Source organism: Amphiprion ocellaris, chromosome 13, assembly GCF_022539595.1.
Source record: "Amphiprion ocellaris isolate individual 3 ecotype Okinawa chromosome 13, ASM2253959v1, whole genome shotgun sequence".
Classification (NCBI taxonomy): domain Eukaryota; kingdom Metazoa; phylum Chordata; class Actinopteri; family Pomacentridae; genus Amphiprion; species Amphiprion ocellaris.
This window is the reverse complement of record NC_072778.1, coordinates 1651897-1672276: the sequence shown is the minus strand read 5'-3', so window position 1 is coordinate 1672276 and position 20380 is coordinate 1651897. Positions and strand designations below refer to the sequence as shown.

Genomic DNA, 20380 nt, shown 5'->3' with positions numbered 1-20380 from the left:
TTTCAGACATTTTCAAGTCAGTTTTTATCATTTTGAGCAGGTCATGATACATTTTGATTATGAGACAAATATTTTAACTTGTTTTGGACAAATTTTGAGCTTTTAAGTCATTTCATACAATTTCAAGTCAGTTTTTATGTTGAGGAATTTTGTACAATATTTTAAGTTGTTTTGGAAAATTTAGATTTTCTTTAGTCTTTTCAAAGAATTTCAAGTCAGTTTTTTATCTTGTTTTGAGGTATTTTGCACAATATTGAAAATTGTTTAATTGCCCTCATTTCTGTCTCCTTTTATTCCTTTTCTCTCTGTAGCAGATAATTTAATGAAATACTGGAAAAAAACATCCCATAGAACAAAAGCAAAGAACCCTAAAAACACAGGAAGCATAAAACCATCTGATACCCACATCCAATGTTACCCCCCCCAGATATATGGAACACCCAAAATACACAAAAAGACACTGCACTGCACCACATAGTGGACAGCATCAGATCAGTCACCTACAACCTTTATAAAGCTCTGGTAGAAATCATCAAACCCCTCCTTGGTACATCACAACATCACTGCAAGAACTCCAAACAACTGGACAAGAACTAAACCATATCACAGTAGAAAAAGAGGAGATATTCATATGACATGACGTAGTTTCATTCATCACTAAAACCCCGTAGACGTCACATTACACATCGTACAGGAACGACTCATGAAGGACAGGACACTGAAAGAACACACAAACCTCCCAGTAGACGACATCACCACATTACTCCGGTTTATTGCCAAATCCACCTGTTTTCAGTTGAAAGGAATAATCTACAGTCAGAAACCAGGTTTAGCAATGACACATCTGGCCAGGTCATCATTGTAAAGGAGAAACTGTTCTCATCTGATCTACCTGGTAAAATAAAGTTGAAAAAAAGATCCACTTTCAGCCATAATGAGTAACTTTTTCATGGAGGACCTGGAAACCAAAGCCATCCCCGCTCTGCAGACCCACACTCTGGAGAAGATACGTCCACGACATCCTGGAAATAATAAAATCTGGACACACACAAGAACTCACTGATCATCTGAACAACATGGACGACACGGAAACATACAATCCACACAGAAGAGGAAATAAACCGGACCATTTCATTCCTGGACATGAACATTCACCACAGAGAAGACAGCAGCATCAAAATAACAGTTTACAGGAAACCCACACACACGGACCAGAACCTCCTCTGGACATCAGAACATCCACAGAACACAAACTACCAGTTAGAACACTATTAGAACAGACCAGAACCTCCTCTGGACATCAGAACACCCACAGAACACAAACTACCAGTTAGAACACTATTAGAACGGACCAGAACCTCCTCTGGACATCAGAACATCCACAGAACACAAACTACCAGTTAGAACACTATTAGAAGAGACCAGAACCTCCTCTGGACATCAGAACATCCACAGAACACAAACTACCAGTTAGAACACTATTAGAACAGACCAGAACCTCCTCTGGACATCAGAACATCCACAGAACACAAACTACCAGTTAGAACACTATTAGAACAGACCAGCATCATAACCGATGATAAAGGACAGACAGGAGGAGGAAAAACACATCAGAACTCACTCACACACTACCAATATCCCATATGGGCCATAAACAAAGGAAAACAACAAGCCAAAAACAAAGAGAAAAAACTAAAACAAACAAAAACAAAACATACACAAAAAACAGACAACAAAACTGAAGACATAATCAGCATTCCATATATCTGAGGGACAACAGAACCCATACATCCCATAATGAGAAAACACGTCATCACATGTGACTCACTACCACAGTTTCTTGAACTTACAGTTGTATGTGACCACCGTTTGCAAAAGGTTGAGATTATTTCTACTGACTCAAGAATAACCAGAAAAATGGGTATTCAGATTATGTAATTAAATGCTAAATTAGCTATTTTTGCTTGTTATTGTTTGAATAAGCATGTCTATAAGACCTGAATTTTTAGATGTTAAGTAGAGCTACCTGAGATTTCTTTGTTTTGTCATTTTCAGATTCAGATTCAGAAAACTTTATTTATCCCCTAGGGGCAATTCAGTTTGCAGACATGGGTCGCAGCAGGACAGGACATGAAACACACATTCCACATACATTTGACTTGGATCTGTCAATAGTCAGGGTTCAGCAATAAAGTGCAACAGTGACAAAGTGCAACAATATCAATATATACCTCACTACATTTAAAACTACATGTAAAACTATAAAACAAACACGGTCACTGTCATTTAAAAGCCTAATGGCGGAAGGAATAAAAGAGATGGAGTGAGATAGCGCCTCCCAGAGGGCATCAACACAAACCTGTGTGTCAGTACATGGTCAGAGTGTGCAATAATGCTCTTAGCTTTGTGGAGCACCTGCCTGCTCCATAGAGAGTGTAGGTCAGTAGTCTGCACATCCATGACTCTAGCACAAGTCCCAACTATGCCTGGACAACGTGTTTTTGTTTACTGACAGCCCATGAAACCATGATATAAAAGAAAAGGTTAAAAGACTCTCAATAAAAGAACGATAAAAGACAGATGAAATGGGTTTAGATACATTAAAAGAGTTCAGTTTCCGCAGCAGGTAAATAGGTTGTTGGCCTTTTTTTGAAATGACCTCCATGTTTTTTGTCAAACTTGAGGTCGGAGTCGAATATTGTGCCCAAGTATCTGTACGTGTCTATGATTTCGACCTCTTCTTTGTTTATGATGCTGACTTCCTGTTTTGCACGTTTTTTCCTGAAGTCAATTATCATGTCTTTTGTTTTTGTAACGTTAAGATCAAGATAATTGTCTTCGCACCAAGTGATAAAATCAGACAGGGCTCTGCCATGCCCTGATTCAGAGCCCTGTAGAAGGGACAACAGAACACTGTCATCAACACGCCATCAACACATCATCAACACGCCATCAACACGCCATCAACACGCCATCAACACGTCGTCTGACGCTCTGAAGAAGACTGCAGATGCAGCAGAAACATGTCAGCAAGATAAAACCATCCTTTCCTTACCGAGTTGTCGGATTAAAAGTAAAGCTATTCTATAGATCATTTAAAAGGTTCAAACTGAGTTCATCACCAGACAGAAACTACTTTAAACTCCCACTAAATGGACTAGATGGCTTCATGTTTGTTTCTAGAGAACCACACCAGACAGGAAAGAACTGTAGCCATCAGTTAAACGTCATTATCTACACCTGGTTAGACACAAACCAAATCAGAACACATCAAACACAAAAAACATCTCAAACACACAAGTCCATTTAGTCAACAGAAGCAGAAAAGACAGATTCTATTTCAGTGTCCTGATGGTGGACACTAAAAGCTTCTTAATTAAAGAAGGAAAAAATCCAAATAATGTCAGTTCAAGAAATGATGGGTTCATTTCAGTTCAGTTTGAAGGTTTGGGTGAGTTAATGTGAGGAGTGGGAGTATAAAGGAGTGTAAATTAGTGTAGGTGAGGAGCTGAGGAGGGCAGGAGAGGCTAATGTGAGGATTATGCAGCCTAAAGTCTGGAGATTTGGACAGAAAAAAAACACTGAACTTACCTCCACCAGGGTCCAACAGAAGGTGCAGACATCCCAACAGCTGAAGAGGTGGAATCTCCTGTCCTGGGATCAGTTCATATCCAGCAGGTGGTTCAAGAGCAGGAAAAAGCTGCTTCTGGATTCTAAATCTACTCCGTTTATTCCAGACTGCTCACTTTACTTTAATATATCACACTTTAGAAGAGAACTGACCACAATCTGGGAAGTTCCTCCCTGAAATCTCCTGGTTCCTCCCAGTGCTCTCACTCATCTCCTTTGTTCTCCAGGCTTCTTTCATTAGCAGCAGCTCACAGGTGTATCTGCTTCATGACATCACTTCCTCCCTGCACTTCCTGCCAGGTAGAAATAAAAGTCTATTCTGTCCATTTTCTTTCTGTTGCAAAGTTCCTGCATTTCCTGCAGTTGATTTATTCATTTTTAAAAGGTCAAAAGAGGTACAGTGGAGAAAAAAGTCATTTTCTCATTCAGAATCATGTTTCTTGTGTCATACAGGGTCTGAATTATTCTGCACATGTTCAGAAGGTTAGAGAGTCTAAACATACGACCAATAAGAACGCTGTAGAAGATCCACTGTCCAGTTCTCTGGTGAATTTAATGAAATATCTAACAGCTCACACTGAATCTTCCTGTGTTTTAGTTCTCCTCAGTGTCCTGCTGTTCCTGACAATGATGCATTCAGCTCCCTACCCTTATTATTCCTTATTGGCCCTGAAGAAATGCAGCACATTAGAGGAAAGGCTGACAAAGCACACAAGGTCAGTTACTGAGCATATGAACCAGAGAAACTCGAAGTAGATGAGTGTCTTTGGTTCTATTCCTGGTAAGTGATTCCACCAACATGAAGAAGCTCCATGAACGGATTCATTAAAGCTCCATGAACGGATTCATTAAAGCTCCATTTTGTACATATTTCTGGTAGTTTTATCTGTGTGTGTGTGTGTGTGTGTGTGTGTGTGTGTGTGTGTGTGTGTGTGTGTGTGTGTGTGTGTGTGTGTGTGTGTGTGTGTGTGTGTGTGTGTGTGTGTTGATACATATATGAAGAAATGTGTAAATTGAATGGAAAGTCCAGTGGGAGTCTGAGTGTCACCAAGTCAGAGTTTATGTCTCAACTGCGGACGTTAGAGAAGACAGGCGGAGACAGTCTTAGTGGGCGGAGCTAAACTACCTGAAACCTGTGTTTCATTCGTTATAGATCTCATTCCATCATTCTGAAATCAGTTTATTTCTCCCCCTCTTCTCTGTAACTATTTAGTTTAGAATTCTTTGCCTCTCCTGACAACTTTTGATAGAACAGCAGAAAAATACCTTCAATTATTACAATATCACTGTGATTCTCCACTGTGGTATTATGCAGAATTGTAATATGATAGCAATTTATTTGTGTTGTGTTCATTATTGATGCCTTTAACTCTTCCATGCATAGAGGTCATGACAGTGTGCAGCTCTTCTAAAGCTGTTTTCTAGTATGTGCATGAGTTTTTGATGGCATAGTTGGACATCAGCCACTACAGTGGATCCTATTGCATCATTTCTTCCACTGCCAGTGATTGGCTAGCCATTGCAAATTCTTTAAAAAAAAGAGTCAAGCCAAGATGGCCGACAGGCAGCCAGAAACACCAAGTAGCTCATTTTCTTTTGTTCAAGCCTTCTATAAAAAAGAGACCTTTGCAGGAAAGAAAAATATGGTGACATCGAGGAACATCTAAGGAGTCATGCAATTGCAAAATTTTCCAAGTATTGATGTTATATTGGGAGGCAATTATGATTAATCTCATGTCCACTAAAGTGCACATCATGCATCACCAGCTATATTTCAGCTACAATTTCATTGACCACAATTATGGTATTACTGCTGCTGTTCTTGAAAATATGTCATCTGAGAGACTTGGGAATCTATACAGGAGAGTGAATCCCTCAATGCTGTTTGAATTATTTTATGCATCAATTATTTTATTTTATAGTTCACATCACATTTCACAGTTCAGTACACTGTATATCATTTTATCCATTTGTTTGTTAAATCCATATTTCTAGAGCAAAATGCATGGTGGCCATCTCAGTGGACATGTAAATATATTTTTTAGAAAAATGGGTTGAAATAAAATAAAGTTCAAACCTTGTTTTTCACGCCTAAAGATGAATAAAAACAATTGGGGGAAAAAAAAATCCTAACTGAGGTTATCATAATTCATGCATGAATGGGAGTTAGGTAAAGTTGGCAAGATATTCACAGATTCGGACTTCCGGCATCAATAACTCATGAGATATACGTTTTAAAAACATAAACAATGCCTCTTTCAAATCGCTGTAAGCTAGACAATGTGCTACGAGGCCAGTTTTATCAAAAGTCGCTGTCTTTCAAGTTGCAGAAATAGCACTGATGTCTATGAGCAGCCGGCTGTGCAACGAGTGAACAGGGACCGTCTGCAAATAGCAAAACCGCTGCAACAGCGAAGAGAGACAAATATTCAATTACTTAACTTTTATACACTGTAGTGTCACCAAATTTACTGCAGCCATCAATTGTCTCCTGCTGCTCATACTACAATTCTTGGTTTGACACTAAATAAAAAAAAATCTGAATTTTAAGGAATTTTTTTCTTATTTTCTTATTATTTTATTAGTAATAAAATTCAATAACTTCCCTCTTATGTACTGCAAAAAGATTACACTCTGTCTAACTCAGTTGGCTCCTGTTGATCATACTACAACTCTTGGTTTGATATTTAACTATTTTTCATGATTTTAAGGATTTTTTTATTGGTAATGAAATTGGAACACAGAGATACAAAAGTTAAAAATCCTGGCTCTAAGCCTTAATACAGTTTAGAGTGGACTTCACACTTTATGTCACATGAGTGCATCTACATTAGCATAACATTTAATTTAATGTAGATGAGTTTTACTGCTCCAATCACAGACTGACCTGCTGCTGACATCACCTGTTCACCTGGAGCTCACCTGTTCACCCGACAGCAGCAACAAACTGGAGAAGAACTGAGGGATTCTGATGACAAGTTCATGGATCAAATAATAATTCAGTGGAATCTTTACTGCAGTAACACATTTTCTTCACCATCATATTACCTGAAAACTAAAAGACTCTCCTCAGTGAAGCAGCTCCTGGTTTATAACTCAAAACGCTGGAAAACACAGAGAAATACTAAAAGATCATTTTATTAAAACCAACAGAAGCTGGAAGAGGATTTTTTCTTTAAAAAAGGCTTTTGTTGCATAAATTCTGCAGCTTCCTGTTGTTGTTGTGGGAACAAGGTTTGACAAAATCGGACTTTCTGAGTGTAAACTGACTCAATGAAACCTGAACTCCAGTCAGAGAACAGGTTCCATTAGATTAGATTCTTTATTGTCAGTGGAAAAACAAACATTTTTAGTGCCCAAAACACCACGACAACACGAGTAAACTTGTTTTATGGCCTAACAAAGACAAAAACACACACAAAAAAACTCTTACATTTCACTTTCTTTCAGATTCTGTGCTGTTTAGAATCAAAATGAAAATAGAAAATAAAAATCTGTTTCAATCCAATATTTTACTAAAACATTTCACAAATACTCCAAACACTGATAAGAACATTTCATATAAATCATCCATGCAAAAACCTCCAATCTCCAATTATTCTTTATAAATTTATACATTTTTACTGATATATATTTGAAAAATATCAAAAAAGGAAAACATACAGTAGAATTTTTTTTAAATAAGTAAAAAACAAAACACATTTTCACATCTGAGCTCAGAAACTAAAATCATAGTATTTTAAACATAAATCTCACGTTTAGGTCGGATATTGTCCATTTATAAAAGAAACACAGAAAAGTGGGAAATATAAAATAGAAATAATTTTAAAGAAGTGATAAAAAGCCCTCATTTCACACACATACACACTTATAACGACCAGAATTATCACCAGAAGGACTCAATTATCAGCCAGAAACGTTAAAAACAGAAATAATTCATTAGTTTTCTTTCCATCAGAGAAAATTAAGCATATTTAGGCTTCAAGTCTTGTGAAATTATCTTTACTCTACACATTACTGCTCTCTGGCGGACACAGGCGGTAACGACACTATTATTATTTGAGGCAAAGCTGGCGACATTACAGATGAGCAGCACTTCCTGTTTCAACGTAAAACTATCGTAATGCTCTTAGGCTAAAACGTGGTTTTGTGAGACTCAGAAGAATCTGCAGTATGAAACAAAATGTATTTAAGGACCACTAGCTTGTCGACTCCCTCAAATTGTGTTTGTTGTCACTATACGTTCAAAAATGAACACGTTATAGGTAATGTACAAATGCATTCGTGACCGGAAGTGTTAGCCGAGCTAGCGGAAGTGCTAACGAGGGTTTGTTATGACACGGACTAATACCTTAACACGTGTAATTCTAAAATCAATTCTCTCCAAGACACAGAGCTCTAGCTCCGTTTCCTGTCCCGGGTCTAATGTTTCAGCCTGATATCGTGATCAGCACCTTTTAAAGAGACGCTGCTGGTAGCGCTGGAGTTAGCTTGTCACTAGCTTCTGATTAGCTGCTAGCTCGCTAACGCTGCCATCACAGACGCAGCTATAGATTGTCATTAGCTACATTGTGGATTCATTTCCTGTTTGGACGTGACTCAGACTACAACAAAAGTAATCGGAGCAAGTGGAGAAGCTAGCTGTCGTTAAATACGACTTGGTTTACACCAGAGATCCTTCTGAATCGACCTAAATCGCTTAGTAATACGTTTGACATAAAATGTACAATAAAGAAAGATGCTTTTACGTTGAAGATGAACAGGAAGTGCTGCTCACCTGTAATGTCGCCAGCTATACAGTTAGTAATAATGTCGTGTCGTTACCGCCTGTGGCCACAAGAGGTCAGTAGCGCCCCCTCCTGTGACATGATCTTACATGAGAGGGATTAGATGGCAGCAGAGACTCAAGACACAAATCTCTGTCCCTGCAACCGATCAATAATCAATAACAACACTGATACATTATCAACCAATCATATTTTGCTCATTTTGTACATGTTTCTGGTAGTTTTATCTCATATTTTGGTCATATTCACAGGACTCACCTGTTTTGAGAAAATCTCCACAACTCCTTGCACTGCTGGCATTTTCTGCACTTTTACAATTACATGTATTCCACAAGCCACTTTATGCTGATGTCACTTATAGTGTAGTAATACGGTATTTATTCATTTTTCCTTCTTGTATATATCATTGTTATTATAATTATTATCTTTACTGTAGTAAACTGTAGTTAGTGCTGCTCTGAAAGATTTTTGCTGCTCTAACACTGGAAATTTCCCCTGACCTGGGGAGTAATAAAGGACTGTTGTATATCTATGTGCAAGAACTGATACCTCATCTTCCTGTATATAGTCTTCTACATGGTATTTAAAAAAATCTGTGCATATATCCCTCTGGGCTGGAAACTGATTATAGTTTACTGCTATGGTGTATGGCTCTGGCATTAAATATGCTACATATATAGCTGGTGGTAAATTCAAAAATATGTAGACCAGCAAATCAAGTATAGTGAGGGTGATGCAGAGTAGATTGATGGAAATGGGCAGCTGGAAGCAGTGGGCTGGAGGAAGGTCAGCAGCAGCAGCATCCCACAGATGGAGATTAGGCCAGTTGGTGGGAGAACCACCACAGATCTGAAGCATCCAGCTCTGGGATCAGGGACACTCGGAGAAAGGACACAGGGAGAAACAGAGTGAGTGTAATGCAATAATGGTATATATATATATTAAATATAATGGTAGATAGAGAAGGGCTCAGTGCATCCAGAGAGGTCCTCCAGCAGCCCAGGCCTGTAGCAGCAGAACTAGGGGCAGAACTAAGGGACGTCCAAGAGGAAGACTCCAGCTGACCCCCTCAGGGTCCCCCAGTCAGTCCTAACTATAAGATTTTTCAAAAAGGAAGGTTTTAAGCCTGGTCTTAAAATTAGAGAGGGTGTCCGCCTCCAGAACCCAAACTGGGAGCTGGTTCCACAGGAGAGGAGCTAATAACTGAAGGCTCTGCCTCCCATTCTACTTTTGGAGAGAAGTTACAGGTCACTTCTCCAAGTAAGCCTGCAGTCTGAGAGCGAAGAGTTCTGCTAGGATAATATGGTACTATCAGGTCTTTAAGATATGATGGAGAGTGGTTGTTAAGAGCTTTATATGTCAGAAGAAGGATTTTGAATTCTATTCTACATTTCACAGGAAGCCAATGAAGAGAAACCAGCATAGGAGAAATATGATCTCTCTTGCTAACTATCCTCAGTACTCTGGCTGCAGCCCTACACTGCACTACACTAACACTGATTTAGCAAGTCTGAGTTCTGAACCGTGGCTTTGGTACCAATAAGCTGGTTTTGTGTAATAGCCTAAAACTGCCTCAGATTGTTGACTGTCGTCATAAAGACTTATTTACTGAGCATTGAGAAACCTGCTTCTTGGAAAAAAAGAAAAGCATATGAATAACATAAAATGATATGATATAGAATAATAATTATAAATACAGTGATGTTACTTTGAACAGGTGAATGATCAGGGAGCCTCTGTCACTCAGGTTGTCTACAATCTGGAAGTTACTGATGTAACGATGCACTGAATTGGACAGCTGGACACACACATAAACAGAGTCAGCTGTTAGCTAGTTAGCAACGCCGCCGTCCTAAACATGTGATCATTCATGTCTCATCCATTAGAAGGTCATTATCATGATGTAGTAAACTTTTTACAAACTTTTATTTAAAATACTACATTCATTTTAAAGACACTTAAATACACCATTGACACAAGCTTTCAGATTTTTCTGCACTAGCACTAGAAGGTGATTACCATCTCCAGGTCAGAGTTTTCTGGGGTGAATCCAGTTGGTAGACTGATATCAAGAACCACCATCCTGACGTCTCTGGGTCCTAGAGCCCTGCAGTGAATGAGAAAAAGAACAGCACTGACAAAGGGCACGATGACTATACGACTATAATCAGCTGCTGTCACATTGTTCATGTAAAGGCATAACGTACAATCAGTCACTGATCAGATTAAAGTCTTTGAGCATGTGAGCAGCAGCATTTTAAAATGAGTCTGAAAGAAAAACCAGAGGAATCAGTCTTTACTGAGGCACACCAAGAATCCATGAAGAACTACCTGCAGCAGCAGACTAACAGATGTACCTGCATCTGCAGACCAACAGATGTTCTTCCACAGAGCTCTGACATCGTTTGTACTTCAAATACTATATTTATTGTATTATGAACTCCTATCATGCTCTATTTTTATTGCAAATAACACCAATTTGCACTTTATTGTAAATACTAACAGTTTTTTAAGCTCACCTCTGTAAATACCAGCATTTTAGGCAGATTTGGGATGTCTGTTGCATGCTCATTCGCACAGTCGCCCTCTATCTTCTAGGTAACACGTGAGCTCATGCATACCTTGAATCTCCCTAAGGGAATGAATAAAGTACCTATCAGATAATGTACAGAGTGTCAGTCCACAGAGGAACTGGCACAAGATATTTTGAACTACCCAAAGCTGTGAAACTGTGCCCTGCAATTTGTAATAAGGTAGTCGATATTGCTGCCGATCTAACGTTTTGCACAGTCGTGTACACGTATAACAACAACAACTACTTGATCTTGTCTGACTTTTCTACATCTGCTGGAGGCTTTTCTGGTCCGGGACAGTAGCAAAGCATTAATTAATGTACAGCTGTATATATTATATGGTGGGCTAGAGCGTATGTAATAGTGTATTTGATGTAATTATGCTCCAATGTGTTATTTTGATCTTAACAATAATGTATTCATTTGATCTTAACAAAAATAATACGAACAAAAAGTCCCTGAAGATGAGCACACACAGTCCTTGCATTGTGATGTATGCAAAACGTATGTATTTTAAGAGATTGTATGTGAGTGTTTTATAAATTCATTTTACTAAATTTACTCAGGTCAGCAGTCTAAATGCTTTGTTTTTTTTTGTTAAAGTGCATTTGCTTTAATTTGTCACCCGTCTGAAGGACGTCGTGTAAAATATGTGATATAGTGTGAGAATTTGATCTACCGCTGGATCCTTCAAAAGAGACGTTGAGATCAAAGTGCTTGCAGGGCATTTTCTCTTCCACCTCATGCAGCTGATTGTAATAGGTCACAACCCGTGGTTGTCTTTCCCTGTGCTGGAAAGAAAACCACGTGTAAGAGGCACAGAGGAGAAAACAACAAACAAACATAAGAGGAAAAGCAGACAGTAGCGTATAAGTATTGCACTCATAAACAAAGCCCTTAGCGGCAAGGTCTTTGTGATATTTCTGAAATACATTTAGAATGGATTGTTGCGGTTTCAGCACGCCATGAAAGTGAGACTTGAATGAGGTCAGTCTTGGTTAGTAACCCCATACTCCATTCATGTCATTCTACAAGTCCATTCTTATGTATCGTGATAATACCTCTAGTATTCCTTGTCCATTTCCTCGAGCCTCTACTTCCAAATCAAGATTAGCAGGCAACTGCGAACAGAGAAGAAGATTGTTTGTGAAATGCATGTGGAAAAACTTTTTTTCTTTTTCTAAATCAACAGTTGATAAAAGTCCAATGTCATTATACATTGCACTTGTAACTGCTAGTGCAGAACCTCAATAGAATCATTATCAAATCTGCCAGTTTCATTCAGCTGTTTAGCTTCTTTTGTATTTAAGAGCACATTTAATAAAGGACTGAAATGCCAGACAATGTTGGTGAAGAGTGGGTGAAGAAAATTACAAATTTAGCAGAAAAAAAGACAAATGTTTGTTTCTAGACATGGAAAAGACTCTTCCAGACCAAATGCAAATAAATATTAAGCACTAGTGTGTAAAACAGCAACTGCTTTCTAACACAACGGTCTCATAACATTTCCATGTCAGCTTGCTGTGGGTTCTTCTCCCCTGAAGCTTGTCAATTAATCCAATGAATTATTATTATTATTATGAGATCACTATACACAACAAGTCAGCCTAAAGGTAGAAAGCACTGAAAGATGTGCAGAAATTATATACCGACTAATCTCAGTTAGTGCAAATCACCCGTCAGGTGGGAGAAGTGCTCATCCCGCTTGTTCTTGGCTAAACAAATCATGATGAGGGGACACTCACCCAGCTGAGCTTTACGCTTCAACAGTTCAGCAGAGCGTCTCCTTCTGGTACTGCCTGGACACTGCACGGCTGCGGAGATGAGAGGAAAAACAGGAAAAACTAAACAAAAACCCTTACACAAGGTTTCATTGTTTCATTGCACTGGTTGTGCTTTTGTCTAACAGATGAGCAACAGCAAATGGTTACTTCAAAAAAGATTTGGACAACCAGTGTTACCTTGGAATGATATTTAGGATTCAATGGACAAGATGCACAATTATAAACAGATTCATCACAGCTTTTTTCAACAGTTTTATCATTCTGTGGTACCCATACTGTTTCAGTTTTTATCCAAGAGCTGTCCAATCCATTTCCCCGCTACACATACAACAGATACACTATGTGGAATAAAGAACTGAGTCTTGCACTGGACTGCACTTTATCACCCATCCTACTGCTCATGTGCACTAAGACTGTTTACATATTTATATCTTTTAAGTATTTTTTTTTTTAATGTATTTGTACATAGTGTGCCTTTTTCTATTTTTTTATATATAGCTTGGAGTCACCAATTGTAATTTCGCTGTGGGGAAACACAATGACAATAAAGATTCTTGATTCTCAATGTGTTCCTAACCCCTAAGCCCAACGCGCACAAGGAAGATATGTTGTAGTGGCTCAAAAATTGCTATAAAAGCAAGCAACAGTCCAAGAAAACACATATTTAGGTTAAGATGAGTTCCTTTTTGACACGAGATATGGGTTTTGCTCTTTCAATCATTGGTCGCTTTTAATGTAAATCTCTTGTGAATATAGGTTGTAACCCTACACTATAAATGAAGTATCAGCTTCGTACCAGACTTTTCAGAAGTGAATATCACCTATATTTAACACACATAAAACAATATTCAGTATTAGGCACAAACCGACATATTAAGACATTAGTTGGTTTGTATATTATTCTCCACCCAAAGCGACTCCAGGATCGCCTCACTTTCAGCAAACACACAGTGCAAACACGGCCTTGAGCTGCTACAAGGGGAAAACTGGATTCAAAGTGTTGACAGCTATTTCCTAATGAAAGCTAGTTTATGATGTTTTTCAAGGTTCACTATAGTTTTTTTTTGTGTGTTTCTTTACTGGTGTTGCTATGTATAGGAGCACCAGTCAAGAAAACAACTAAATCATTATTTTTTTTTTTTTTCCATTTTGATTTTATTTAACCTTTACTTAACCAGGAGAGATCCTGTTGATATTAAGAACCTCTTTTTCAAGGGAGTCCTGGCCAAGATAGGCAGCAGCAAATACAAAACACAGTTATGAAATTACACAGTTAAAACGATTAAAATACGGAGGAAAAAAAAACAATAAGAAGTAGAAGAATTAAAATCATTAAAATCACCAGTATTACAGTACATGATGATTCCTGTGAACTACTCTGTGTTTTGCTCAGTAGCCTGACTGGAGAATCCAAAACAAGTAGGTATCTGCCTTCACATGTAAACACGTTAACAGCATGTACGATGGTGTCAACTCGGGAAGTTGCTCGAGTGAGAAACGGCTGAAATTCTCCAAACAGAACAGACAGCTGTTCCATGCTCGTACATACTTTGTCTGGTTGTAGTTTTGAACCCAGTACTGGAGGAGTAAAGCAGTCCTAAAGCAGTCCTAAAGCAGTCCTGCAGCAGTCCTGCATCTGAAAACACCCCCTGAGCATCTCATCCTCCCCCACGGGTGCAGCCAATGTCTCCATGCTCCACCACGTCCCAAATCTGAGCAGAAGGTTAATCAAGAATGAGGTGACATGACTTTATATTTTAAAATGATCCCTGTTCAGGTTAGACTTATTAAACCCACTGCATTCCAGTGTGTATTAAATCATGTCAATTAAAAACTGACTTTTAGAAGTATTGTGCATATTCACAAAGAAGGCATTAGTTCTTGTTGTTGCTATTTGGTTCTATGGCAACAAAATGTGGCACAATGTGGAAAATGGAGAATCTGAGAAAAATGTGGAGATTGTTTTATGAGTAAAGTCAATTCTATTTTAAACCCTTCTATCGATGATAGAAGTTGTCCTCATGATGATAAGTTCTTGAGGACAACTTATCAACCCTAACCCTCTCAGATAGAAATTCACGCACCTTCCTCTGTGTGAGTCTGTCCTCGTTGAGAAGATACACAGCGTTGTCCACAGCCACCAGGCTGACTTTTGCACCTGGGTCACCTCTGATCTGAAAGCTGAAGCTCTTCCCAGGCACATAGTCTCTGCAAATGCCGTCCACTGGCCCGACTTTGAGCTGTAAGAGAAAATGAATACAGCAATAAACCAAACTTTTAATTATCCTGTTGGTTTGTACAACTTTTCTTGCTTGGTTTGCGTGGTTTACTTGAGCTTGACTCAGGTCAATATTGTAAAACTGAAATAGACAAAAGAGACAGACAGACACCTCTCCTGGGGGACAGGAAGGGAGAGAGACAGACACCTGTCCTGGGGGACAGGTGGCGAAAGAGACAGATACCTATCCTGGGGGACAGGAAAAGAGAAAGACACCGGTCCTGAGGGACAAGAGGAGAGAGACAGACATCTGTCCTGGGGGACAGGAGGAGAGAAACAGAGACAGACACCTATCCTGGGGGACAGGATGAGAGAGAGACAGACACCTGTCATGGGAGACAGGATGAGAGAGAGAGAGAGACACCTGTCCTGAGGGTCAAGAGGAGAGAGACAGACATCTGTCATGGGGGACAGGATGAGAGAGAGAGACAGACACCTGTCATGGGGGACAGGATGAGAGAGAGAGAGACAGACACCTGTCATGGGGGACATGAGTAGAGAGAGAGACACCTGTTATGGGGGACAGGATGGGAGAGAGAGAGAGACACCTGTCCTGAGGGTCAAGAGGAGAGAGACAGACATCTGTCATGGGGCACAGGTGGAGAGAGAGACAGATACCTATCCTGGGGGACAGGAAGAGAGAGAGAGACACCTGTCCTGAGGGACAAGAGGAAAGAAACAGACACCTATCCTGGGGGACAGGAGGAGAGAGAGAGACTTGTCCTGGGGGACATGAGGAGAGAGAGACTTGTCCTTGGGGACATGAGGAGAGAGAGAGACACCTGTCCTGGGGGACATGAGGAGAGTGAGAGAGAATGAGAGAGAGAGACGGACATCTGTCCTGGGGGACAGGAGGAGAGAGAGAGACTTGTCCTGGGGGACATGAGGAGAGAGAGACTTGTCCTTGGGGACATGAGGGGAGAGAGAGACACCTGTCCTGGGGGACATGAGGAGAGTGAGAGAGAATGAGAGAGAGAGACGGACATCTGTCCTGGGGGACAGGAGGAGAGAAACAGACATCTATCCTGGGGGACAGGAAGGGAGAGAGAGAGACTGACACCTGTCCGGGGGGAAGGGTGGCGAAAGAGACAGATACCTATCCTGGGGAACAGGAAAAGAGAAAGACACCTGTCCTGAGGGACAAGAGGAGAGAGACAGACATCTGTCCTGGGGGACAGGAGAGAGAGAGAGACAACTGTACTGGGGGACAGTAGGAGAGAAACAGATACAGACACCTGTCCTGGGGGACATGAGAAGAGAGAAAGACTTGTCCTGGGGGACATGAGGAGAGACAGACTTGTCCTAGGGGACATGAGGAGAGAGCGAGAGAGAGAGAGAGAGAGAGACCTGTCCTGGGGGACAAGAGAAGAGAGACTTGTCCTAGGGGAACATGAGGAGAGAGAGACAGACACCTGTCCTGGGGGACAGGAGGAGAGAGACACCGACACCTGTCCTGGGGGACAGGATGACAGAGGGACACCTGTCAAGCAGATCCAGAGGAGAGAGAGAGACACCTATCCTGGGGGACAAGAGGAGAGTGAGAGAGAATGAGACAGACATCTGTCATGGGGGACAGGAGGAGAGCAAGAGAGACAGACACCTGTCCTGGGGGACAGGAGGAGAGAGAAAGACTTGTCCTGGGGGACATGAGGAGAGACAGACTTGTCCTGGGGGACATGAGGAAAGAGAGAGAGAGAGACCTGTCCTGGGGGAGAAGAGAGACTTGTCCTGGGGGACACCTGTCAAGCAGATCAAGAGGAGAGAGAGACACCTGTCCTGGGGGACAAGAGGAGAGAGATAGACAGACACCTGTCCTGGGGGACAGGAGGAGAGAGATAGACAGACATCTGTCCTGGGGGACAGGAGGAGAGAGATAGACAGACATCTGTCCTGGGGGACAGGAGGAGAGAGAGAGACAGACATCTGTCCTGGGGGACAGGAGGAGAGAAAGAGAGAGAGACACCTGTCCTGGGGGACAGGAGGAGAGCAAGAGAGACAGACACCTGTCCTGGGGGACAGGAGGAGAGCAAGAGAGACACACATCTGTCCTGAGGGACAGGAGGAGAGAAAGAGAGAGAGACACCTGTCCTGGGGGACAGGAGGAGAGCAAGAGAGACAGACACCTGTCCTGGGGGACAGGAGGAGAGCAAGAGAGACAGACACCTGTCCTGAGGGACAGGAGGAGAGAGATAGACAGACATCTGTCCTGGGGGACAGGAGGAGAGCAAGAGAGACAGACACCTGTCCTGGGGGACAGGAGGAGAGAGAGAGTCTTGTCCTGGGGGACATGAGGAGAGAGACAGACACCTGTCCTGGGGGACAAGAAGAGAGTGAGAGAGAGACAGACACCTGTCCTGAGGGACAGGAGGAGAGCAAGAGAGAGAGACACCTGTCCTGAGGGTCAAGAGGAAAGAGACAGACACCTGTCCTGGGGGACAGGAGGAGAGCAAGAGAGACAGACACCTGTCCTGGGGGACAGGAGGAGAGCAAGAGAGACAGACACCTGTCCTGAGGGACAGGAGGAGAGCAAGAGAGAGAGACACCTGTCATGGGGGAAAGGATGAGAGAGAGAGAGAGACAGACACCTGTCATGGGGCACAGGTGGAGAGATAGACAGACACCTGTCCTGGGGGACAGGAGGAGAGCAAGAGAGACAGACACCTGTCCTGAGGGACAGGAGGAGAGCAAGAGAGAGAGACACCTGTCCTGGGGGACAGGAGGAAAGAGAGAGACACCTGTCCTGGGGGACAGGATGAGAGAGAGAGACACCTGTCCTGGGGAACACTCGGGCTGAAACACCTGGGCAGTCATTAGCTGTAACACATTACATCTAATAGCTGTAGTCCAATAAATGATAGGCATTAGCTCTCATATGTTACTTTAATACATTAGCTGTCATACAATAGCTGTGGTACAATCATAATAATGATCATGGATAAGATTTATATAGCGCTTTTCAAGGCACTCAAAGCGCTTCACAATGAATCCATTATTCATTCACTCACACATTCTCACTCAGCAGTGGTAAACTACATTTGTAGCCACAGCTGCCCTGGGGCAGACTGACGGAAGCGTGGCTGACAATCTGCGCCTACGGCCCCTCCGACCACCACCAACATTCACACGCATTCATACTCCAGTGTGAGTAGCAGCACTGGAGGCCAGGTGGGTAAAGTGTCTTGCCCAAGGACACAAAAGCACATGACTAGGACAGAGAGGGAATCGAAACGCCGACCTTTCGATCATTGGAAGACCCGCTCTACCACCTGAGCCACAGCCGCCCCAAGATAGGTATAATACATTAGCTCATATACATCACTAAAAATTGAGCTGTTATACATTAGCTGTAGTGCAATAGATGCAAACAAATGAACACTCGGGCTGGAGCTGGAACAGTCGGGCTGGGGCTGGAACAGTCGGGCTGGGGCTGGAACACACAGGAGGAAAGAGAGAGAGAGACTGACACCTGTCCTTGGGGACATGAGGAGAGAGACAGACACCTGTCCTGGGGGACAAGAAGAGAGTGAGAGAGAGACAAACATCTGTCCTGGGGGACATGAGGAGAGAGAGAGAGACTTGTCCTGGGGGACAGGAGAGAGAGAGAGAGACCCGACACCTGTCCTGAGGGACAAGAGGAGAGAGACAGACAGACACCTGTCCTGGGGGACAGGAAGGGAGAGAGACAGACACCTGTCCTGGGGGACAGGATGACAGAGGGACACCTGTCAAGCAGATCCAGAGGAGAGAGAGACACCTGTCCTGGGGGACAAGAGGAAAGAGAGAGACACCTGTCATGGGGGACAGGATGAGAGAGATAGACAGACACCTGTCCTGGGGGACAAGAGGAGTGAGAGAGAATGAGAGAGAGAGACAGACATCTGTCCTGGGGGACAGGAGGAGAGAGATAGACAGACACCTGTCCTGGGGAACAGGAGGAGAGCAAGAGAGACAGACACCTGTCCTGGGGGACAGGAGGAGAGCAAGAGAGACAGACACCTGTCCTGAGGGACAGGAGGAGAGCAAGAGAGAGAGACACCTGTCCTGGGGGAAAGGATGAGAGAGAGAGAGAGACAGACACCTGTCATGGGGGAAAGGATGAGAGAGAGAGAGAGACAGACACCTGTCATGGGGCACAGGTGGAGAGATAGACAGACACCTGTCCTGGGGGACAGGAGGAGAGCAAGAGAGACAGACACCTGTCCTGGGGGACAGGAGGAGAGCAAGAGAGACAGACACCTGTCCTGAGGGACAGGAGGAGAGCAAGAGAGAGAGACACCTGTCCTGGGGGACAGGAGGAAAGAGAGAGACACCTGTCCTGGGGGACAGGATGAGAGAGAGAGACACCTGTCCTGGGGAACACTCGGGCTGAAACACCTGGGCAGTCATTAGCTGTAACACAATACATCTAATAGCTGTAGTCCAATAAATGATAGGCATTAGCTCTCATATGTTACTTCAATACATTAGCTGTTATACAATAGCTGTGGTACAATCATAATAATGATCATGGATAAGATTTATATAGCGCTTTTCAAGGCACTCAAAGCGCTTCACAATGAATCCATTATTCATTCACTCACACATTCTCACTCAGCGGTGGTAAACTACATTTGTAGACACAGCTGCCCTGGGGCAGACTGACGGAAGCGTGGCTGACAATCTGCACCTACGGCCCCTCCGACCACCACCAACATTCACACGCATTCATACTCCAGTGTGAGTAGCAGCACTGGAGGCCAGGTGGGTAAAGTGTCTTGCCCAAGGACACAACAGCACATGACTAGGACAGAGAGGGAATCGAAACGCCGACCTTTCGATCATTGGAAGACCCGCTCTACCACCTGAGCCACAGCCGCCCCACGATAGGTATAATACATTAGCTCATATACATCACTAAAAATTGAGCTGTTATACATTAGCTGTAGTGCAATAGATGCAAACAAATGAACACTCGGGCTGGGGCTGGAACACACAGGAGGAAAGAGAGAGAGGGACAGACACCTGTCATGGGGGAAAGGAGGAGAGAGAGCAAGACAGACACCTGTCCTGGGGGACATGAGGAGAGACAGAGACACCTGTCCTGGGGGACAGGATGACAGAGGGACACCTGTCAAGCAGATCCAGAGAGAGAGACAGACATCTGTCCTGGGGGACAGGAGGAGAGAGATAGACAGACACCTGTCCTGGGGGACAGGAGGAGAGAGATAGACAGACACCTGTCCTGGGGGACAGGAGGAGAGCAAGAGAGACAGACACCTGTCCTGGGGGACAGGATGAGAGAGAGACAGATACCTTTCCTGGGGGACAGGAAGAGAGAGAGACTTGTCC

At 42.5% G+C, this 20380-nt stretch overlaps 1 long non-coding RNA gene across 2 annotated transcripts; it reads right to left on the bottom strand.

Annotated features, from left to right (window-relative positions):
• Positions 1-9556: 9556 nt before the first annotated feature.
• LOC129350370 (uncharacterized) lies at positions 9557-14851 on the bottom strand. Of its 2 annotated transcripts, XR_008603746.1 has the most exons (6): positions 14324-14851; positions 12736-12804; positions 12052-12111; positions 10937-11781; positions 10437-10524; positions 9557-10215 (listed from the first exon to the last, which is right to left on the bottom strand). It is a non-coding gene; the product is annotated as an uncharacterized LOC129350370 (long non-coding RNA). The 2 variants fall into 2 exon arrangements; XR_008603745.1 differs by lacking the exon at positions 9557-10215 and having other exon boundaries at positions 10325-10524.
• Positions 14852-20380: the final 5529 nt, after the last annotated feature.